The following is a 23,868-nucleotide window of genomic DNA, read 5'->3' on the forward strand; positions in this document are numbered from 1 at the left end:
GGGAGTTATATTTCTTATATTATTGGAGGTTCTATAGCATCCCTATGTGGTACACCCTATATCAATTTGATGCTAACCACATCTTTGTCAGTTTCTCTTTTCCACATAAGGGAATTGAGGCTGTAACAGAAAGAACCATATTAGGATTTTTTTCCATTTAAAAAAATTATCAATACATGTTTGCAGAGCATAATGATTACATTCATCATGGTGAGTGAGTACATGGGGACAAACATAATGCATCTTTTTTTTTTTTTAATGCATCTTAATTCTTTCTTCACCCCTATCCCCTCTCTCCTCTCTCCATCTCCTGGTCTCCTTCCTTTTTGCAGAAGATCTGTCTTAGGATTCTTTTTTTTTTTTGGTACCAGCGATTGAACTCTGGTCCTTGTGCTTGCAAGGCAGGCGGCGGAACCACTGAGCTAAATCCCTGGCCCCATGTCTTAGGATTCTTGACAGCAACTGACAGAAACCAAGATCAACTTGGCTTATGGAAAGGAGAGTCACAGGTGCACTCAACAGCAAGGGTACTGGTGGCACCAACTTCAGGTATGGCTGGATCCAGAGTCACCCACAGTGAAGTCACGTCTCTCTCTGTCTCTTGGTCTGTTTCCTTTGCATTGGCTTCATTCCCACTTTGGGTTTTCACATCTGCTTCCTCACCCAGGCCCACAGTGTACATAGCCCTAAATCCATACTGAAAAGCCATTATGATAGGAAAATAGCACTTTTCTTCTAGTATTTCTAGAAAACACCCCAGAACCAACCCACATGGACTGTCTTGAGCCACCTGTCCAGCTTTGAGCCAATTCCCAGGGCCAGAGCTGACCTTTGTGGGGTGACCTGAGTCTCTTGTTTTTTCTTAGAACCAGGCAGGGGGAGGCAGCCTCATCCAAACTTCAAAGCTGGAAGAGGAATGGGGAAGTCCCCCAGGGCAGGGAACATGAAGGGCTACTTCTAGCAGGAGGAGGAGGAGTTGCTAGGTAGACTGAAGACAAACAGCTCTGGACACATTGTGTGTAGGGCAGGGCTACACTGGGGGCTGGGCTCTCCATGCTGCACCCCAGCTCTGTCTGTTGCCTAGCAACTCGAGTTGGCGCCACCACAAAGTGTAAACATGGACCAAAGGAGAAGCCCTTTGGAGAAGAAGACGCCAAAGGGAAAGGGAAAAGTTCAGAAGGGCAGAAAGCATTCAACTCTGCAACACTGTCATCATATTCCACTTATCAAAAAGTGAATCCTGAGGACTGAAATAATTTGCAGATGTGGTGGAGGAGCCGTTGCCAGCAACTCTGAGACCTGGGAAGAGGCTGGAGACTCCAGGCAGCCAAGGGAGAGGCTTCCTAAAGTCGATGCGAGAGCCTGGCAGGCTGACTGGTGGAATAGTGAGTCTCCCTCTTTCTCCTTCCTCCTCCTTCTCCTTTGTCCTTTCCTTTTTTCAAAATGGCAATTTTATTGCTGTATAATTTGTGTGACATAAAACTCACCCCATTTTAAGTGTACAATTTGATGATTCGTAGGCTGGTTTTGGGGGTGTTGTTTTGTTTTGGTGGCGCTGGGAATTGAACCCAGAACCTTCACGCTGAGCTACATCCCCAACTTTTCTTTGTTTTAAAGTTTGAGACACCCAGGCCAGTTGTAAATTTTCAGTATAATGAGGTTTTGGTTGCTGTTGTGGCTTGGCCCTGGCCATGAAGCTCAGGGCTTGGGCTCCCTGAGCTCCGCCCTAGGCCAGCCCCAGCTTCTCCTTCACCTTTCCTCCACCCAGGCAGCTGCTGACTGCGAATCCACTTTCTGTCTTGATAGATTTGCCTCCTGTAGAATTTCTCCCTCTTTTTGTTTTTTTGAGACAAGGTCTTGCTAGGTAGTTTAGACTGGCCTTGAACTCACTACATAACCCAGGCTGGCCTCCGGCTTGTGGCAATCCTCCTGCTTCAGCCTCCTGAGTGCTGGGATTACAGGATTGTGCCACCACAGCTCGTGTACAACTTGCTTTTTAAATTCACAAATGTGTTTGGGAACAGCTTCCTGCACCAGCTCGTACACCCGAGCCACACTGTGTCGGTGATTTCGTGGCCATGCTGTACGGCTGGGCCTTGTTTCACTTAGCAGCCTCCTGACAACGCTGTTCTTGACCATGGTCCTGCAGAGTACAGCCAAGGCTGCCACACCTCGTGCCTCACTCATTAGTGGGATGTGAGATAAGTTTGGTGGATTTTGATCAGTATTTTATTTATTTGTTTGTTTATGTGTTTTGCTCTGCTGCAAGTAAACCTAGGGCCTTTGCATTGAGCTACATCACCAACCCCTTTTTTTTCTTTTTGGAGACAAGATCTACTCAAGTCACTAAACTGCCCAAACTGCGCAGATCCTCCTGCCTCAGCCTCCTAGAGCGCTGGAATTACATACATCCTGCCAACACACTCAGGCCAATATTTTATTTATAAATGGACTAGACATGGTGAAAATGAAATAGGAGGTAATGGGATGGAATAGAAAATGTCAGAATACACTGAATGACCCATAATGAAATCAATACTTTATTTTAGTATATGTGTATATACTGGATCATAGTAATATATATAATATTTAAATATATAATATGCATATATTATATCATCCCCAGCACCAACTTCCCCCCAGAAAGGTAAAAACAATTATTAGCTCACTGGCCATCCAAAGAATAATAGTAAAAAAAATTTTTGATGCCGAGGATTTAGCTAAGTGGTTCTGGTGCCTGCCTTGCAAGCTCAAGGTCCTGAGTTCAATCCCCAGTAATTTTTTTTGTTCACCTTTTCTTTCTTTCTTTCTTTCTTTCTTTCTTTTTTTTTCCAGTTTTTTTCTTTTCTTTCTTTCTATTTTATTTTATTTGGCTTTTTTATTTACACTGGAGATCAAACTTGGGGCTTAGCAATTATATATATGCATATTATATTATATCCATATATTATATGCATATTATATATATACATTTTTAAACTGTGGATCATTGTCCAACTTTTTTGGTTTGTTTCTGCAGTGCTAGGCTTGGGACCCAGGGCCTTACATGTGCTGGGCAAGCCCTCTACTCCCAATCTGCACCCTCTACCCTATCCAACCTTTTATATGGGTTCATAGCCTCTCATAAACCAAAAACTAAATTTTTCATACTTATTTTACTGGTGATTTAAAAAAAAAAAATAGACCTAGGCTGGAGGTATAGTTTAGTGGTGTGTGTTTAGCATGCATAAGGCCCTGGGTTTCATCCCCAGCACCAGCTTCTCCCCAAAAAGGAAAAATCAACTATTAGCTTACTGGCCATGCAAAGAATAATAGTGAAAAAAATTTTGTTGACCTTTTCTTTCTTTCAGTGTTTTTCTTTTCTTTCTATTTTATTTATTTATTTATTTACTTTTTGGTTCCAAAGATCGAACTCGGGACTTTGCACTTGCAAGGCAGGTGGCGGAACCACTGAGCTAAATACCTGGCCCTTATTTGGCTTTTTGAGACAGGGTCTCACTATGTAGTTCAGGCTGACTATGTAATCCAGGCTAGCCTTGAACTCATGGCAATCCTGCCTCAGCCTCCTGAGTGCTGGGGTTAAGGCATGCACCACCACATCTGGCTTAATTTTTTGTTTTTGTTTATTTTGGTACAGGGGATTACATCCAGGACCTTTACACTGAGCTACATCCCCAGTGCCCCATTTGTTTATAGTGTATGCGTGTGTGTGTGTGTGTGTGTGTGCATGTATTTGTGTTTCTGAAGATTGAACCCCATAGCCTTCACACTAAGCTACAACCCCAGCCCTTTCTATTTATTTTATTTTTATTTTGACACAGGGGCTTGCTGTCAGTAAGTTGCCAAAGTTAGTTTTGAACCTGCCATCCTCCTGCTTCAGCCTCCCAGAGAACTAGGATTACAGACTTATGCCACCATGCCTGGCTTTTTAAAATCATTTTGAAGAAAGGGAATGATTCTTAGGTTTTATTTTGTTTGGTTTGGATTTTTTTTTTTTTTTTTTTTTTTTTTTTTTGGTTTGGTTTTTGAGACAGACTCTCACTATGTAGTTCAGGCTGGCTTTGAGCTCACTATGTAGCTTAGGCTGGCCTCAAGCTCTCAGCAAGCCTCCTGCCTCAGCCTCCTGAGTGCTGGGATTTCAGGTGTGTGCCACCAGTCTCCGTTTTTTTGTTGTTTTTTTTTAAGCTTTTATTAGCACACTTTAAAATATATTCTTTGGCTACTTTCAAGCTTGAGTGGCTAGTCATGCCAGACACCTCTTGGCTGCAGCACGTAAAATATTTACTATGTAACCAGTTGTGGAAAAAGTTACTTGACTCCAGATCTCCGTACTTTATTCGACATCGCTCACGAACATTTATTGTCCTTTCAGACTGTGATGGCACATAATGCTGCAATGAATAACTAGCCGTGCGTGGTTTTCCACATATCCCACATGTAAGCTAAATCCTAGAAATGGAATATGTGAGCCTAAAGACGCGTGTTTGTAATTTGGATAGAATTCGTAAATTTATCTCCAAAGAGATTATATCAATCCACGTAGACTCCCAGCAGCGATCGGTTTCTCAACACTTGTGCTGACGGATTATGCCACCAGATTTTTCAATCTTTGTCAAACTGGAAGGCTCTAATGGCTTGGCAATATAATTTTCATTCTTGTTTCTCTTTTGTTTGCTTATCAGTTTCCTAAGACTGCATGACAAACTTCCACAAATTTGGGGCCTTTAAACAACAGAAATTGGTCCTTTCCTCGTTCTGGAGGCCAGAAGCTGGAAATCAAAGCCCCCAAGGCTGCGTCCTCTTCCAGGCTCCAGGGAGGATCCTGCCCTGCCCACTTCCGCTTTCCTGCGGTCGCAGGCGCTTGTTCTCCGCTTCTGGGGCCCCTGCCATCTCTGCTCCGTCTTTCTCTGCTCCGTCTTTCTCTGCTCCGTCTTCCCCTGCCCCGTCTTCCCCTGCCCGCTCCCCTTGGGTCAGTGTCAAGAGTCCAGATGCGGGCCGGGGATTTAGTTCAGTGGTTCCGGCGCCTGCCTCGAAAGTGCAAGGACCCGAGTTTGATCCCTGGTACCAAAAAAAAAAAAAAAAGAGTCCAGATGTCCTTCTGCTCACAAGGACCCCAAGCCTGCTGGGTTCCGGGCTCATCCTAGTTCGATATGATTCCTCTCCAGGTTCTCAGTGGATGCGGACCTCGGAAAGGTACTGCCCAGCGCCGTTTCGCGGATGAAGCTGCAGACTGTTCACTTTTTAAGTTGCAAATGGACTGTGTTCATTAGACCTTTCACTATTTAGATATCGGGGCTCATCTGAGAGCGAGAAGTCTTCATTCTCCCAGGTCTGCGTTTCCTTCCAGCCCCTCATGCAACTCACATAAAAATAGGGGCTCGGAGAGATTCGATCCTGCGCACCATACAGCGAGTGGCCTGATGTTACCCATGACTGAATTGCATCTGCAGAAAGCAAGTTTGGACATCTAAAAAGGGCCATTTGGGGCGGGGGATTTGGCTCAGTGGTTCCCCCGCAGCCTGCCTCCCAAGCATGAGGTCCAGAGTTCGATCCCCGGTACCAAAAAAAGAAAATAAAAAGGGCCACGTATCTGTTGAATTGAACTGAGATGTGAGAAATTTCGCTGTAAACTAATAACTATTGTTATTATTCTATAATATTTTGAGTGTTTACTAAGGGCTCTTTTCTAAGCCTTTAAGGTACATTATTCAGTTAAGCTTTTACAAATAAAGAAACTGAGGTTCAAGGATATCCAGCTAGGAAGTGGCAAAGGCAAGATTTGCATCCAGGGCCCCCCCCAAAAAATTTAAAAATTAAGTAGCTGGGCCTGGGGGGGGGTCCACGCCTATAATCTGAGTACTCTGGGAGGCCAAAGCAAGAGGATCGCTGAGAGTTGGAGGCCAGCCTGAATTACAGAGCAAGACCCTGTCTCAAAACAGCAAACCAAAAAAAAAAAAATTAAAGAAAAAAGAAAAAAAGATTTGTACCCAGCAAACTGACTCCAGGCCACTCTGTTAACCTTTATAAATAAACTTAAAATAGAGAGAGGAAGTCTCCCATATTAGAACTTAACATTTGTTCCCCTTCCTCTGTTAGATTTTTAAATATTACACATCAAATACGACATACTACTCAGCTCCTGATTTCAAAGTTTCTTCCTATTAAGGACTGGTTATCACCCCGATCTTTTTTCTTCTTTCTTTTTCTCTGTGCTCTACTTCCTCAACACTCTTCCTTTAACCCAAGTGGCTGTCTCAGACCAGGAAGATTAAGAAGCCATGAATAACTCTTCTGTAAATTATTCTACAGGAAGTTCAGCCTGATCCAATCCAGCTTGTCAGTGGTGAAGGCTTTGTCAGGGGTTTCTCAGCAGAGCAGGACTGGGTCAGCTCCTGCTGGCCCCCTCCTTGTGCAAGAGACCCTGCAGGAAGTGCTTAAACCGCAATCTTAAACCATGAGTCATTGATCAACTCCCCTACTTTTTTATTTTGAGGCAAAGCCTCACTACATTGTTAAATTGCCAAGACTGGGCTGGAACTTGAGGTCTTCCTACCTCAGTCTCCCGGAGTGCTGGGATTACAGGTGTCCACCACCATGCTAGACTCCTATTTTTTGTTTGTTTATTTATTTTATTTGTTTTGTGTTTTTTGGAGACAGGGTCTCACTGTGTAGTTCAGGCTGGCTTTGAACTCACTATGTGGCCCAGGCTGGCCTCAAACTCATATCAATCTTCCTGCCTCAGCCTCCCGAGTGCTGGGATTACAGGTATGTGCCACCACACCTGGCTCCAAATTTTTATATTCCATTATTATTTTTTTAATTGTTCCCAGGGAATAACTCCAGGGCCTCATACATGCTGGGCAAGCACTCTACCACTGAGGTATACCGCAAAGCCCACTATATATTACTTTTTTTTCTTTCAGTACCGGGGATTGAACTCAGGTCCTTGCGCTTTTGAGGCAGGCAGCATAACCACTGAGCTAAATCCTCAGCCCCTAACTATATATTACTGAATCTCTGCTGTGTGATGGGAGGAAAAAAGGGAGGAGAGCAGTTTTCCAGTGCTTCCTAGTGTGAGTACTGTGTTAACGATGTGTGCTGAGCTGCAGCCACAGTGCCTATAAATGAAGGAGTCCTGCAGGCCGGAGTGACTCTGCCCCTTCCCACCAGTGTGACTCTGAGAAGTCCCTTAACTTCTCTGTGCCTCAGTTTCCCCATTAGTAAGGAGCAAAATAATAACTCTGCATATGTGCATGATACACAGTGTTGTTTTATATGTTACAAAATCACATACAGTGCATATACATATGTACATGTATGTAATATGTACCAGTAAGCAGAACATGTAATGTGTACACGTGCAGCATATATATTTATAGTAAATAGTAACATATAAGGACTATTGTGGTTTTTATTCTTTTTTTATTAGTATGTGTTTGCAATCCAAAATAATTACGTTCATCTTGGGGAAATGGTACATGCATATATCAAAATGATTGTGTTGATATTTAACCATTTCAGTATTGTATTCCAATATATAATGACTATTATGCTGCAGTATTTTTCTATTATATAATAGATATTTATATATTAGAAAACATAATACAAAATACAATATACCTAATAATAAGATAGATAAATATCTGTCATATTAAATATGTAAACCTTGTAGTATCTGCCATAGAGCAATGACAGTTAATGTTTCTTCTTCTCATTATTAGCCATTCTTTTTTTTTTTTTTTTTTTTTGGTACTGGGGATTGAACTCAGGTCCTTGTGCTTGCGCAGCAGGCGGCGAAACCACTGAGCTAAATCCCCAGCCTCTTCTCATTATTATCGTGGTAGTTTTATTTTATTTGTTTTGCTGAGCCAGGAATTGAACTCAGGACCTTGCACTTGCAAGGCAGGCACAGTGCCACTGAGCTAAATCCCCAGCCCTTCTTCTCATTATTATCATTAGCACTGACAGACCAGAGTGCCCTAACCTCACTAACTACCCCATGCTGCTGGAAATGGACCCTCACACTTGGAGAAGTCCTGGTCCCAGCTGTAATCCTTATATAGCTTTTTTTTTTTTCAGAGACAGGGTCTCACTTTTTAACTTATTATGTACCCAGACTAGCTTTGAACTTGCAGCAATCCTCTTGCCTCAGCTTCCCAAGTGCTACGAATTATATGTGTGCACTACCATCCACAGCTCAAATAAAAAATTTTTTTCAAATAAAAATATTTTTAGGGCCGGGGATTTAGCTCAGTGGTTCCAGTGCCTGCTTCACAAGGGAAAAGTTCTGAGTTCGATCCCCGGTACCAAAAAAAAAAAAATTGATTCCAAAAATATTTTTTAAAGGGATGGGGATGTAGCTCAGTGTGAAGGCTCTGGGTTCAATTCCAAACACCAAACGAAAAAGAATAATAAGAAGAAAATAAAACAGCCTTGACCACAATTTCCAGTCTCACGCACCTCCCTAGAAATAACTACTTTTGAAAACTTGAGGTAACTCTTTCTAGAATTCTTTGTATGCATTTACACAGATGTATATGTAATCATAAAAAGTATATAGGAATCCCTGTAATCCCAGCAATTGGGAGGCTAAGTCAGGAGGATTGCCATGAGTTCAAGGCCAGCCTGAGCTCCATAGTGAGTTCAAGGCCAGCCTGTACTACATAGTGAGACCCTGTCTCAAGAAACAAACAAACAAACAAAAACCCCTATAACATCATAGCCCACACTTTTGCACACACCTGTAATTCCAGCATTTAGGCAGCTGAGACAGATTGAGAATTTCAGGCCAGCCTGAGCTGCAAAGAAACCCTGTTCCGAAACAAAAACCATAACATTGTAATCCAGTGTCACATAACATAACAATGACAAAGAAACAAAGTGGCAAATGCTTGGGTTTGCCAGTCACGGGTTCCTGGGCCCAAACTTGCCTCTTTCCTGGGAGGAACACAGCTTCCCACAGGAGGACGATCAACCCTCCAGCTGCTGAGTTTCAGGAAGTGGCTCCCAGGTCACAAGAGCCCCTGTCAGGGCATTAGCACTTGTTCGCACTCTCTCCAGCGCACAGCCAGGAACCTACTAATTCCCTCTTTCATTAAGGCCAATCATCATCATCATTAATTAACAGCCACTGTGGAAATGTAAGAGAGGGTTCTGAATCAAAGATAGAAACCAGTAGAAGGAAACAATCCCAGCTGGCTCAGAACCCTGCGGGCCAGGAACACAGGCCCATGGACCATGAGAGGACAGGAGGATGTGTGGGACCCGAGGAAAGACGAGGGACCTCCCTCTCCGTGCTGCATGTGGGATGGGCTGACCCGTGTCTAAGACTGTCGCTGACTGCGTGCGATATTCTACCGTTTTCCCCAGGCTATTCTGCTTTTGCCATTAAAAAATAGTTCAATTTGTTCTCTTGTCTGGAAAACAATGGTGTACTGACATCAGTTTATATATATGGTATATCGCCAATTCCACCCATGGCATTGTTCTGGCCTCACTGTTGGGACATCAGGGGTCCTAGGAAGCAACATCCTCTTCCTCACTTGAACTCAGGGTAGACTGAAAAGTCCCCAGTGAAGTTGATTAGATTCTGTGGCTTTCCATGAGTGGAAAAGAAGCTCGTCACCACCCTGGGTGTGGGTGACCTCATTCACCACGTGAACGACCCAGTGAGAAGCCCTTGGTAGAGGGGAACTGGGACTCCTTAGACCCTGAATCTGAGGACACCTGATCTTGGGCTCCCCAGCTCCGCAACAGTAAGGAGAAATAAGTAATAAATGTTCATTGTTCACGAGCCCCCTGGTTGGTGGTGTTTGGTGACAGCAACCTATGTCACTCAGCTTTCGGTCACTGTGACAAGAACGCCTGAGATGATCAGCTGACAAGGAGGACAACTGTACTGCGCCTCAGTGCCAGAGGGCTCAGTCCATGGTCACTTGGGCCTGTGGTGACACAGTATGTGACAGCAGGAGCACGTGGCAGTGGAGGCTGGGAGGCAGAGACAGACAGGAAGGGGCCCACAATGACCTAACTTCCTCTCACTCGGGCTCCCTCCTTCCCTCCTCTCCCCTTTCCTCTCCTAGGACCTAGAGCCTCATGCATGCTTGGCAGGAGCTCTACTAATAAGCTACATCCCCACAACTTTTTTTTTTTTTGGTACTGGGCATTGAACTCGGGTCCTTGTGCTTGCACAGCCACAACTTTTTATTTCTTTTTTTTTTTCACCCAAGGCAAGGCTTTATTGGGAAAGAGCTACCAGGCTGCCTCGAACAATGGTGAGTTAATTCACATTTTGAGACAAGGTCAAGCTAAGATGTCTAGGGCAGCCCCAAAATTGAGTTCTTCCTGCTTTAGCCTCCCAAGTTGTGGCTCTCCTCCTCCTCCTCCTCCTTTTTTTTTCCTGGACTTATTTTGGGATCTTTCTGCCTCAGCTTCCCAGAGTACTGGGATTACAGTCATGCACCACAGCACCCAGAGAGCCCATCTCTTAAAGGTCCTAAGGGCCGGGGATTTAGCTCAGTGGTTCCGCTGCCTGCTTTGCAAGCACAAGGTCCCGAGTTCGATCCCCGGTACCAAAAAAAAAAAAATTTAAAGCCATTAAAGGTCCTACTACTCCATAGGGCCACAGGCTGGCAACCAAGCCTTCAACATGTAGGCCTTGAAAGACACTCAAGATCTGAGCTATAGCACAACCAAGATTCCCTCTGAGAGAGACAGGCATTTCTCACCTCACACAAGAGCCGCAATGGGCACTACTGTAAAATAGTGTGCTGCTATGCCAGTGGTAGCCTCATGTATCTCATGTTTAACTGCATATTTGGATAATCTCAAGGGGCCATCACAGATGACTGACGTGTACCTTCTCAGTTTGCACTTAGAAGTTGGCACACTGTGTGGTACTTGGCGATACACATGGATGAAATTGCCTAATAACATATTTCTCAGATTATATTTCCATTACATGTCACATGACTGTATTGAAATTTAAATCAAAAAACATTTGGCCTATGTGGAGTCTACTAGTTAATTAGAATTTTTTCCAGACCACTATTTGTCCAATATTAGTTTTGAAAATCTTTCTAAAATAAATCACATCTTCTGATGTCTCGTTAATGCTTAAGATTTTTTTTTTAATTATGTGGAAAAATGTTTAAGTACTTTTCAGTTTTACTTTGGTTGAGTTCTATTTTGAATATTATTATAGGGCTGGGGATTTAGCTCAGTGGTTCCACCGCCTGCTTTGCAATTGCAAGGTCCCAAGTTTGATCCCCAGTACCAAAAGAAAAAAAAAGTTATACAGTCTACGGCCATACCACCCTGAATGCACCCGATCTTGCCTGACTATTATTATAGGGTTTTTTTCCCTTGCATTGTTTTTCTCTGAATAATTTTAATTTTTGTATATGTGTGTGTTTAGTAAATGATAATAAAGTTATACCAAAAAAAAAAAGAGTCACAATGGGCACGTTGGCCCCCGCCTGTGGTTCCAGCCCCCCAGAGGCTGAGCAGGAGGAGCTTGGGTTCTAGGCCAGCCTGGATGACTTAGGAAAATCCTATCTCAAAAGGACTAGAGATGGAGTTCAGTTGTGGGGTGCTTGTCTAGCTTGTCTTCCGTCCCCAGCACCCCACACACTCACAAAGTCTCAAGAAAGAAACATGAGCCTGATGTGGCTAGTCCTGATTTCTTCAGACTAAAAATTCTGAGGACATGAGTTTCAGAAAGACATTGACCTGACTTGCTGGTGGACTTGGGCTTTGTCCTGGGAGACAGAGGGATGTCGTGATCTGCAGTGCTGTGCACTGTACTTCAGCCTCCACCATCCAGTAGGAAGGTGCTTCTCGTGTCCCTTGTGGTTGCGGGGAGCCATGTGACTGAGTGGCCAAGGTGACCTGTAAGTGGAGCAACGCGTCACTTCCGGTTGAGTATTTGCACACATGGCCCGCTCAGGACTTTCCAGAACAGCCTTCTGCCTGGGTTGGGTCATTAGCAGTGTCCAAGATGACAGCTGCTGTAAGTCAAGGCCAGCCTGGGCTCCGTAGTGAGTTCAAGACTAGCCTGAACTACATAGCGAGACCCTGTCTCAAAAAAAAAAGATGGTAGGGCTGGGGATTTAGCTCAGTGGTTAGCACAAGGACCGCAGTTCAATCCCCGGTACCAAAAAAAAAAAAAAAAAAAAAAGATGGTGGTTGCTTTACCTCCACAGAGTCTGTGAGAGACTGCAGTGGCCACTGGCTCCCCTACACACCGGAAATTGGTGAGCATCAGGGCCCCTGGAGGCGCCCTTCCTGCTGCATGTACTTGGCTCTCTCTACCTGGCAGCACTCTCTGCAGGCTGAGCGGGTAGGGCACATCCCCAGCGCAGCCCTCAGCTACAAGGACAGTGCTGACCTTCACACGGGTGCAGCTGCAGTGTCCCACAGGCCTTGGAATCCTGCAGCAGCCCTGGAGTTTGAACCCTGCTGCCTTAGAGGGAACCTGCTCTGTGGCACCTGCTGGGGGTTCCCACCCTTCCCACCTTCTTCCCTTCCCTCCCCCAGGCTCCCAAATGAACCAGTGATCAGAAATGTTCCTCCTGATCAGCTTCCCGAGGAACCCGACCTCACCAGTTCTGGCAGGACAGAGGAGGCTGGCAGGGGAGCAGCCCAGCCTTTCCCTTCAGAGAGCAGATGCTGATGGCTCTTGGGGCCTCTCAGGCGGGGACAGGCCCAAGCCACTGCCAGCCTTTGCCGCTCTCTGTGAAAAAGACAAAGAATGGTGCTGCAAGCCTGTAATTGCAGAACTCTGGGAAGCTGAGGCAGGAGGATGAGTTCGAGCCCAGCCTGGCCAATTTAGCAACTTTGTGAGATCCTGTCACAAAATAAGAAACAAAAAGGCCTAAGGATGCAGCTCAATGTGAAGGCCCTGGGTACTGGAAAAAACAAAAGGAAAGAAGAGAAGAAAGGAGAAATACCAAACAAAAAGGTAAACAACACTGCGCTTTGGTTTCCAGAGCTCAGGCCCAGTGGAGGTGACAGGAAGTCTCAATGGACAGCCCTTTCCGGATGGGAGGCCCACCCAGGAGACAGGGCCAAGTCCCCAGAGCTCCTGTCAGAATGGGAGGCACTGCTGCAGCTGGGAGAGGGAAGGTGAGCCCAAGGGGAACCTGGGAACCCGTCTTCTTTCTCTGAGCTCCCTCTTTGAAGCACCTTCCCCTGGGGCTGAGGGGACAGAAAGCCTGTCAGTGACACAGGCAGCCACGCAGTGCTGGCTCTGCGTAGGTCTGAGTGTCTTCCATGGTCAGGAGCCGCCCCCTCCCTACATCTCCTCCGAGAGGGGACCCTGTAACCCTCTGTGACCACAGTTGGCAATGGTTGAGGCTCTGGTTTCAGAGCCACTTATATCAGTGCTGCCTTTGGCCCCAGCTCAGCCTTGTTGTGATTGCCTGCTCCACAGGACAACTCACGGAGTAGAAACCACTGCTCTTGGGGACTCCAGGACTGACAACAACGGCCTCCCCCCTGCACCCTTCTGGTTCCCAAGCCTTCAGATTCTCCCTGAGTTACACCATGGGCCTTCTTGTTTCTCTAGTTTATAGATGGCAGATTTGGGGACCTAGTAGCTCTGTGTCTCTGGAGAACCCCAATACCTTCAAATCTCAGGCTGTAAGAAAACAGTTTCTGAAATGGAAGTGTTCCAGTTTTCTATTCTTTGCTTAAGCACTTGTGTTTTGTTTTGTGTTGTGTTTTGCAGCGCTGGGGTTGGAGCTCAGGCCTGCACTCACGCTAGGCCAACGCTTGGGGCGGGGCTTAGCCCAGGGGTAGCGGGTGGACATGGGGAAAGTGTCGCCTGGCCCCTGGCCGGCGGAAGGCAGGCTGCGTGTGTGCTGGGCCTGCTCGGTTTCCCTGCTTCAGGCACCAGCCGCTGAGTCCTCCCCGGGGACTTTCCTGGCTGCCAGCGCTTGTGTTCCGACTGGGGTGACCTCCTCCCCCTCCACCAGACCTGTGTGTCCACTGATTGTCACAGAGATTGGCCTGAGGCTGACCAAGCGGCCACACCTGGCTCAGAGAGCCTTGTACACGGGAGCAGCAGCAGGAGGTGAGAGTCCTCACTGCCCCTAGGGGATGCAGCTTTAAGTCCTCCTCGAACCCCTTGGGAGCAGAGCGATTGAGGACCAAGACAGTGCAGGCTGGAGTCACCTCTTCCTGAGGCGGTCTCCTCAGGCTGCACGCTCAGTCACAGGAGCCCATTCATGCTGAGGCTTCGGCCAATTCAACTGAGTTTCCGCTCCTGGGAACTGAGTTCTGACTAAGCCCGCACAGAGTGAGGGGGACCAAGACTGCCCTCGGAAGTGAAAGAAGTCACAGAGGTGAGGAAGGTGGGCTGTCAGAACAGAACTCAGGGGCCTCCAGATCTGGGAAATGAAGAGGTTTACTGAACCCTCATGGGTGCCAGACCAGAAAGGACCAGGCCCTGGGGCAATTGCTGGGAGGGTCCATGAGGAAAGTTCTGGTGGCTTCTGGGTTGGCTGGGGTTGTGACCGGACACCGCCTGCCTAGCGGTGTGACAGGATTTGATTAAGGCTGAACACACATTTCAGAAGGTCAACTGGTCTTTTGGTAGTTTGCGGATGGGTGCTGATTAACCTCCCCCATCTCTCCTCCCCGCCTTCCTCTCTGCTTGTAATCAAATTAGGGCACCTCAGAATTTTTTTTCTCTTCTCAGAGCCAGGTTACAGAGGGCCTTGTAAGCCTCAGTGAGCATTTCGGTCTTGAACCCTGTGAACTCAGAAGTTACTGCACGGCTGACTCAGGAGACCACAGGAAATGGCTTCTCTGGGGGCACAGAGCATCATATCAGAAGTTGTGGGCATTAGCATATCAGAGCCAACAGATATTCCTGGTTTCCAGGTGTGGAGTGGAAATTCTGCCTTTAGGACACCAGCTGGCTGGTGTGGTGGTGCACACCTATAATCCCAGCACTAGGGAAGATGAGCCAGGAGGATCACATGTTCAAGCCTGGCCTGGGTAATTTAGCAAGACTATCTCAAAAAATGAAAAAAGGGCTGGATGTAGCTCAGCACAAAGACTCTGGGTTCAATCTGCAATACCACACATACACAGAAGCCAAAAACCAAAAAATGCTTTATTTACAAAAGTCAGTCTAGCTGGGTTTGGTCTGTGGACCTGTTTGCTGATCTCTAACATAGAAAGAATATATTAGGAACATATAAGGACTTGTATCAGGATGTCTATTGCATTATTGTAGTTTGAAGAGGAAAAAAAGCCAAAGACCTGATACAACCTACACATCCACCATTAGTTTATGAGTTCAGTGTGATGGTTGAGAAATCCTGGCAAGTTTATTCTACAGATTTAAAGCAAATGTTCAAGGGAACCAGTGAATTATGGGCCTCCTGACTTGGACGAGCATCTATAAGGTATTAAGTGTACACAGCAGTCTGCAGAACAACACAACCGACCTGCACACCTGTCCACGCTGTGGCTCCGTAGGGCCCTGCTGTCACAGAAGGCCCTCCTCCATCCCTCTGATGCTGAGCCGGGCCGTGAGGCTCGCTGTGACTGTGGAGTGTTAGCAGGTGTGAGCAGAGCCCATCCCTGTGCCTGCATAGTCGCTGCTTGCGTTTTGGCATTTGGGTGCTGAAGACAGAACACAGAGCCTTGAGCAGGCTAAGCCCATCCCTCTACCACCAGAGCTCTGCCTCCAGTCCTGCCGTACATGGTTCCCCGTGGTTTCTGTGCTCCCAGGGGCACCTTTCGAAGAACATACCCTGAGTGGCCACTAGAGCAAGGTTGACAAGGAGCAGGCGAGGCAAGCCCAGCCCAGGCACCGCAGCCTGAAGCAGAACTGCCCAGCCTGCACCTGCAGAGCCAGGAGCTTAAGAGAAAAGGCTTTGGCCGGGCATGGTGACGCATGCCTGGAATCCCAGCACTCGGAAGGCTGTGGCAGGAGGACCAACTTGAATTCAAGGCCAGCCTGATCTACACAGCAAGACCCTGTCCCCCTACAAAAACAAATAAACAAAAAAGAATAAAAGCTTAGGTCCATGTTTTGCTGCTATAACAAAATACCAGAGGGGCCGGGGATTTAGCTCAGTGGTTTCACCGCCTGCTGCGCAAGCACAAGGACCCAAGATCGATCCCTGGTACCAAAAAAAAAAACCCAACAAAATACCAGAGGCTGGGTAATTCATAAAGAAAATAAATTGTGGGCCAGGTGTGGTAGGGTACCCCTGTAATCCAGAACTTGAGAGGCTGAGACAGTAGGATCCCTATGAATTTGAGACCAGCCTGGGCTACATAGGGAGTTCAGAGCCAGCCTGAACTACGTAGAGAGATCCTATCATAAATAAATAAATAAATAAATAAATAAATAAATAATTTTATTTCCCACAGCTTGGGAGGCTGGGAAATCCAATAACAAGATGCTGGCATGTAGTGAGGGCCCTCTTGCTATGTCACCCTATGGCAGAAGGTGACAAGGCGAGAGGGAGTAACAGCACGAGATTGAACTTGCAGCCACAAACCCTTTAGTAGTCAGCATTAGTCCATGCATGAGGGTGGAGGCCACTAAAATGTGGTGAGACTCCTCCTCATCCTGCCGACCCAGCACAGCCTGAATGTAGAATCTGCCCCGTACCCCGACTGCATAAGCCAGTGTGTGCATTCTGTGCACAGCACAGGCTGCTGAGACCCAGCAAAAGGCCTCTGGTCCCTCCAGAGTCAGCTAAGACTCTGAGGAGCGGTGCTGGGGGTCCCAGCTTTCTACCTCACACGCCGGAGCCAGAGGGTTGTCAGCAGCCCAGAAGTGCCAGGGACTTAATGCCACCCAAGGCCCTCCTCCCACCGGATACATTCCCTTTACCCTGGCTTCCAGGCTCCTATATGGACAATTCTTTTCTTTTATTTATTTATTTATTTATTTATTTATTGGTTCTGGGGATAATTCTTTTATTTTTAAATAAATTTTATTTTATTTTATACCTTTCTGCTCCCTCAAGCCCCTCCCCTCTCTGTGTATAAAAGCTTTGTTTCCATTTTTTCCTTCTATTTTCACTGTTTTCTTGTCCCTTCCTTCCTTGCTCCCTCCCTCTTCCCTTGTTCCCCTTCCCATTTGAACACTTTCTTCCCATTTCCCAACATCCATTGTACATCTCAGTCCTTATTTACACTTTCAGTTCCTCACTCCAGAGAGACAGTGCGGTATTTAAAGACATGTGTCTGATTTATTTCACTTAAGAGTATGGTCTCAAGGTCCATCCGTTTAGCTATAAATGTCTGAAGCTCGTCCTTCTTTACTACATGGACAGTTCTAAGGTAAGCTTGTTTGGTTTTCCTACCCACATCCAAAAGAGAACTTGGGATACTCACATCCTGCTACTTGTCAGTGACTTTCTAGACGGCATAAGGCTTTTCAACCCACATGCATGGACACAGAGCTTTGTGACACTGGTTTTATTTTTTTTAATTTCATTTTATTTTTTTTGGCACCAGGGATTGAACTCAGGACCTTGCACTTGTGAGGCAGGTGGTGGCACCACTGAGCCTGGTTTTCTTTTTTAATGCCCCACAAAATCCTGGGGCATAACACAAGAACTGTCCCACCTGGAAAAGATGCTCTGTCCATGGGGTGATTTGTCCAGGAACAAGCTGAGGCTGAAAATAGCGAACTAAAGTTAGCTGCGATGTTCCGGCTTGGCCCATGGCCCTCTTCTGGAACATCTTGTCCAGAGGAGAAAGGAAGCAGTTCAAGCTCATCTGAGCCAAGCAGTGAAGGAAGAACACCCCAAATGCAGAGCGCAGCTTGGTCTGTGTCCCAAAGACAAGATGGGACAGTCACGAGACACCCTACTGCATGGGTGGACTCTGCATGTCACTCTCTTCAGTGAACGCCCCCGTGTGCTCTTCCTCAACACCCACTTTCACTCTGAAGCTGGTTTTCTCACTCCCTGTACTGACGCCGATCCCCAGCAGGTTCAGTCACTTGGCCAGGGCTTTGCAGGGGCAGATTTAGGAGAAGAACCTGAACTCTCTCTCCTCCAGGCTGGCAGGTAATAGTGGGTCGTGAGGAAGATTCGTGCAGAGGCAGATTCGTGCAGAGGCAGATTCTTGCAGAGAAGGCAACAAATTATCAAGATTCGTGACCAAAAGGAATTCTCTTAAAACTCCCCTCAGTTTTGGGCTTGGGGTGTAATCCAGGGGTAAGGCATTTGCCTACAATGTGTGAGCTCCAGGGTTCAATCCCCAGCAGTGAGGGGAAAAAAAGTACTGGAGAAAGCCTGAGAGCCACTTTATAAATGTGAACACAATTCTGCTTAAATGTTACCTTCTCTGCTCCTCACTGATCCAAAACAAAACAAAACAGCATCCCCCCACCCAGTCCCTCACCAGCTCCCCTTTATCTGCTTTAACTTCAGATCACTCATGGATGTTAAAAGATAATATCTGAGCCAAACATGGCTGTAATTCCAGCTCTTGAGAGGCTGAGGCAGGAGAATCTTGAGTTTGAGGCCAGCCTGGACTATATAGCAAGACCCTGTCTCAAAAAAAAAAAAGATAACATTCAGAGTTAAAATCGTCATAAATTTTATCCCATTATAAAGCAATTTTTTGTTTGTTTTTTACTCACTATGTAGTTCAGGCTGGCCTCAAACTCTTGGTGATCCTCCTGCCTCAGCCTCCTGAGTGCTGGGATTACAGGCCTGCGCCACCATGTCTGGCTCTTTCCCTTGTTTATTCTAAATACTTCCTGTATTTATTCAATCACAGATACATAAACATTTAGGCCCTTATAGGAAAAGTGGTGCCCAGGATAATTATTTCTACAGCTTCCTTTTTTCTTCCTTTTCTTCGTTTAACAATACATCCCAGAGCTCGCTCTAACCTGCGAAGCGCACATCCTAGTGACTTCCTGCCATCACCACTGCCTGTGCACGGTACACCGCTCCGAAGCTCTGCAGACCAAAGCTTCGGTTCCCACTCTAGCGGTCACAGATAAGGCTGTGGGGAACAGTGCTGCTCAAGCTTCCTCAGTGCGTGTGTGGCTGTGATGTGAATACTGGCACGTGGTATTGGTAGGCCAAAGGCCAATGCCAGTGGCATTATTTTCCCATGCTGGGGATGGAACCCAGGCTTCACACATGCTAGGCAAGTGCTGGATCCACAGCCTTGCCAGTGAAGTCTGGTATTCTTGGTAAATTATCTTCACAGGCACTGTATCCTCTGGCACCAGCAATGTACACAGTTTTTTTTTCCTATAGCCTCACTAACACCGACGTCCTAAGATAGTTACTATTTTAGTTCTTGTTGCCTTAACGATGTTTGTGTAAAAAAAAAAAAGTGGTTTTACAGGGCTGGGGATTTAGCTCAGTGGTTTCGCTGCCTGCTGTGCAAGCGCAAGGACCCGAGTTCCATCCTCGGTACCAAAGAACAAAAAGGTTTTAAAGCATTTTGCCCAGCTGGGTGTGGGGTGCACACCTGTAATCCCAGCACCCCGGAGGTTGAGGCAGGAGTGTTGCTTCGAGTTCAAGACCAGCCTGGGCTACATAGTGAGTTCAAGCCCAGGCTGAAATACACAGCGAGACCCTGTCTCAAAAAAAAAAAAAAAAATCCTGTGGCTACAGGTGTAGTCATCTGCAATTTTATTTGAAGAATTCATCTCAGAATAAGGAGAGGAGAGGCTTCATCAACCAATGAAGGGATAAAGATGTGGATTTTTTTTGTACCAGGGATCGAACTTGGGACCTTGTGTTTTCGAGGCAGGAGAGGTGCCACTGAGCTTAATCCCCAGCCTAAGATGTGGATTTTTAATGCAATGGAGTACTACTCTCCCATAAAGAAGGATACATGTGAGACATTTCTAGTTAAATGGATGGACCGCGAGACCATGCCCTTAAGTGAAATAAATTGGACACACATGTTTAAATACTGCACTGTTTCTCTGGTGTGAGAAACCGAAAGTGGAAATACAGACTGAGATGTATAATGGATGTTGGGAAATGGGAAGAAAGTGTTCAAAAGGGGAGGCGAACAGGGAGGAGGGAGGGAGAAAGCAAGGAAGGGACAAGAAAAAAAGTGAAAATAGAAGGAAAAAATGGAAACAAAGCTTTTGTACGTGGGGAGGGGAGAGGGCTTGAGAGAGGGCAGGGAAAGGGGAAAAAAGAGGTGGGAGGTACCATGGACAGGTGCAAATTCCCTACAATGAATGTTACCATTATGCATGCCTAAAATGTACCGATAAATGTTTTGCTATTTTTTAAAAATACAAAAAAAAAGAAAAAAATGCAAGTGTAGTTTTGGGGCCGGGGATTTAGCTCAGCGGTTCCAGTGCCTGCCTCGAAAGCACAAGGTCCCTAGTTCGAGCCTCGGTACCAAAAAAAAAAAAAAAGGAGAGGCTGTAAGGAAAAAGAGGCAATCAGAGAACAAAGCCAGGGATGTAGCTCAGTGGCACCACACCTGCCTGGCAAGAGCAAGGTCCTGAGTTCGATCTCTGGTACTAGAAAAAAAAAATCAAGTAATAGGCTGGAAAATAGAATAAAATATGGCCAAAGACCAAATTAACATTTGGGAATATCAGGGCAGTGAAGCCTTCAGAATACAAGGCTACAATTTTTGAGCAAAAACTGCTTAGACCTATATTCCCGTAACAAATAAGCATGACCATTCTAACAAAAATGAATTCAAGATGTGTGCCAGAGAAATGAAAAAGGAAACCAAAACAAGCAGAAACCGTGGCCTGCAGAGGCGGTGGAACTAACCTAAGAATGCGTGACGGTAGGCAGCGGGCCTGGGAGGACACAGCACAGGGAGCCGCCAGAGACGCTGTAAAGGAGAAAGTCCATTTCCCCCACATAATAATAATAAAGACTTCAAGGCTCTAGGACTGTTTCTCCAGGCTTAGGATCCTGACACCGCCACCGCCGAGTATTTTACGTGCAAGGAATTTGCTGGGAAGAATGGAAGCAAGTTCGGGCAGCCGTGGGGCTGGTGAGGTGGCCAGCAATGGTGCAGGCGGCTCGTGTTTCCCAAGCTGGAGCCCTGAATGCTCCTACCGCGGCACTTCAAGCCACCAGCGTGTCACCGGATGCGAACTTGGAAGACAAGCGTGCGGTCCGAGGGTTCTGGTGAGCAGGCTGCCCTGGGCCCGTGGGAGAAGAGGTGTAAGCCCCGGGGCTACAGCCACAGGAGGCTGTTTCCTATCGAACTCAGGACCTTGCTCTTGCAAGACAGGCGCGGTTCCACTGAGTTAAATCCTGCGCCCACTTACATAATCATACTATTGGAGAAGCTGTTTATTCCATTTTAAATCAACAGTCAGCACACCGTAGTCCGATTGAGCAGCCTGTTGTGCACGAGGAGAGCAGCGATTCTAGGCACTGGGGATACAGATGTGGACCAGAGAGAGACCTTGTATTAGTGGACCACGGCTGTTTAGCCACGCGCCAACTGAGCGACCTCGGGGCTGTCTGTGGTTTGGGGCTATGATGACAAACTGCACGAGCTAGGCGAGGTGGTGATGTGGTTAGGTACGTGGAGCTGAGCAGCCGCTCCCTTCCATCCACTGAGTGCTGAGCCCCTGCTGATGGTCCGTGTTTACCGCAGGGGGGTGTGGTGCCTGAGGCAGCAGATCATGGACACCAGTGAGAGGCGGAATGGGAGGCCCCTGAGCCAGCAGTGTGGGACCTTTAAACACTGGAAGCCTGACTGTGCTGGTGCTCATCCAAGGTTCCTCTTCCTCCTCTGTCTTCTCCTCCTCCTCCACCTGGGGCCCAGAATAGCCCAGAGCTCTAAGCCGAGGCACCCTCACATGCCTGTAATCCTGGCACTCCAGAGGCTGAGGCAGGAGGATCACCATGAGTTCAAGGTCAGCCTGGACTACATAATGAGTTCAAGACCAGGCTGAACTATATAGTAAGACCCTGTCGCAAAAAAAACCCAAAAAACAAACAAACAAACAAAACCCACCACCACCAACAAAAACAACAAAAACAGTACCATCAGCTCTTTCACCTAGAACTTCTCCAGCAGCAGCAGCAGCTTTGCCCATGTCCCTCTTCCTCCTCCTTTTTCCTTTTTCCTTTCTGCCTATTCCTGCTGCTACTGTCCCATGATCTCCATTAAATGCAGCTACTTACTGTGGAGTGTTTTGTTTCCTTGTTGTACACAAGAACTGGGACTATTTTGGCTCATTCAACTGTAACAGTGGCGCATGCCTATGATCCCAACAATCTGAGAGGGTTAGGAAGGAGGATCTCAAATTCAAGCCCACTTTGGGCAATTTAGTAAGACTGTGACTCAAAATAAAAAATAAAGGGCGGGGGATTTAGCTCAGTGGTTCCGCCACTTGCCTTGCAACCAGGAAGTCCTGAGTTCGATCCCCAGTACCAAAAATAAATAAATAAATAAAAATTTTTAAATAAATAAATAAAAATTTTAAAATAAAAAATAAAAATGGCTGGAAAGCCGTGCATGGTGGTGCACCCCTTAATTCCAGTACTTGAGAGGCTGAGGCAGGAGAGTCACCACGAGTTCAAGGCCAGCCTGGGCTACATAGTGACAAGGGCAGTCTTTACTATAAAGCAAGACCCTGTCTCAAAAAACCAAAAAGGGGGCATGCAGCGAGTTGGTGAACCTGGTTGGCTTGCGCTGAGCGGGCCCAGCCTCCGAGTGCCCTCCCAGCACCACGCCCCGATGCTGCACTGGTACTGAGCTCGCCCAGCCTGGGACGATGATGAAGTATTTCCTGGGCCAGAGTGTGCTCCGAAGTTGTTGGGACCAAGTGTTGGCTGCCTTTCGGCAGCGGTACCCGAATCCCTACAGCAAACATCTCTTGACTGAAGACACAGTCCACCTAGAGGTGACCCCTGACCAGAAGCTCCTGTCCCAGAGACACCTGACCGAGACCAATAGGGTGCCCCACTGGGCAGAGCGACCATTTCCTGCCAACACTGCTCACTCAGTGTGCATCCTGGAAGACTCTGTAGTGGACCCACAGAATCAGACCATGACCACCTTCACCTGGAACATCAACCATGCCCGGCTGATGGTGGTGGAGGACAGATGTGTTTACTGTGTAAACTCTGGCAACAGTGGCTGAACCGAAACGCGCCAGGAAGCCTGGGTCTCCTCCAGCTTATTTGGTGTCTCCAGAGCCGCCCAGGAATTTGGCCTTGCCTGGTTCAAAAGTAATGTGACCAAGCCGGGGGTTTAGCTCAGTGGTTCTGGCTCCTGCCTTGCAAGCTGAGGACCCGAGTTCGATCCCCGGTACCAAAAAAACCAAAACAAAACAAAAAGTAATGTGACCAAGACCATGAAGGGTTTTGAATAGATCTTGGCCAAGTTGCAAGGTGAGACCCCTTCTAAAACACTTGTTGGGACAGCCAAGGAAGCCAAGGAGAAGGCAAAGGAGACCTCGCTGGCAGCTGCAGAGAAGGCCAAAGACCTCGCCAACAAGGCTGCCACCAAGCAGCTGCAGCAACAGCAGCCGTTCGTGTAGCTGGTGTGGGCCCTTCCACCAGTACCACCACAGGCCACCAGCCAGCACGGCTCGCTCCTGCCGCCCTCTTCCCATTGTACTTTATTAAAAATCAACTTCCAGCCCTCTGTGCTGTCTGGGTGGTGGGTTGGGCAGGTATCCCATCAGGATCTGCAGTCCACCACAGTATCCACATCTGAGCCCATCCTGCTTATTCCCCCATTGGGCAGCTGATGACAGATGCAGAGAGGTGCAGAGATTTGCCCAAGGTCATGGGCAGAATGCAGGTCAAGTGGCAGTAAATGAAATCCTGTAAGCTCCACAAGGCCAGGGCTTTGTTTTATTCTCTGTGACCCAAATATCTGGAACAATATCTAGCACATAACAGGCATTCAATA

General features: G+C 46.9%; 1 protein-coding gene and 1 pseudogene across 2 annotated transcripts in view; both read left to right on the forward strand.

Moving 5' to 3' along the window:
- Positions 1-1,200: 1,200 nt before the first annotated feature.
- On the forward strand, positions 1,201-23,497 carry LOC110344544 (PRELI domain-containing protein 1, mitochondrial pseudogene; annotated as a pseudogene). Its single transcript, XR_015446077.1, has 4 exons — positions 1,201-1,385; positions 12,990-13,125; positions 13,433-14,345; positions 14,702-23,497. The product of XR_015446077.1 is annotated as a PRELI domain-containing protein 1, mitochondrial pseudogene (transcript).
- Positions 1,228-23,868, forward strand: part of Zmynd8 (zinc finger MYND-type containing 8) — a 193,394-nt gene continuing 170,753 nt past the window's right edge. Inside the window, exon 1 of the mRNA XM_021238976.2 lies at positions 1,228-1,385. The gene's annotated coding sequence lies outside the window, so the exon portion shown is untranslated. The remainder of the gene's footprint in view (positions 1,386-23,868) is intronic.

The sequence above is a fragment of the Heterocephalus glaber genome, unplaced genomic scaffold, assembly GCF_053883595.1.
Source record: "Heterocephalus glaber isolate CG9 unplaced genomic scaffold, H.glaber_assembly_v1.0 deba00001673, whole genome shotgun sequence".
Taxonomy (NCBI): Eukaryota; Metazoa; Chordata; class Mammalia; order Rodentia; family Bathyergidae; genus Heterocephalus; species Heterocephalus glaber.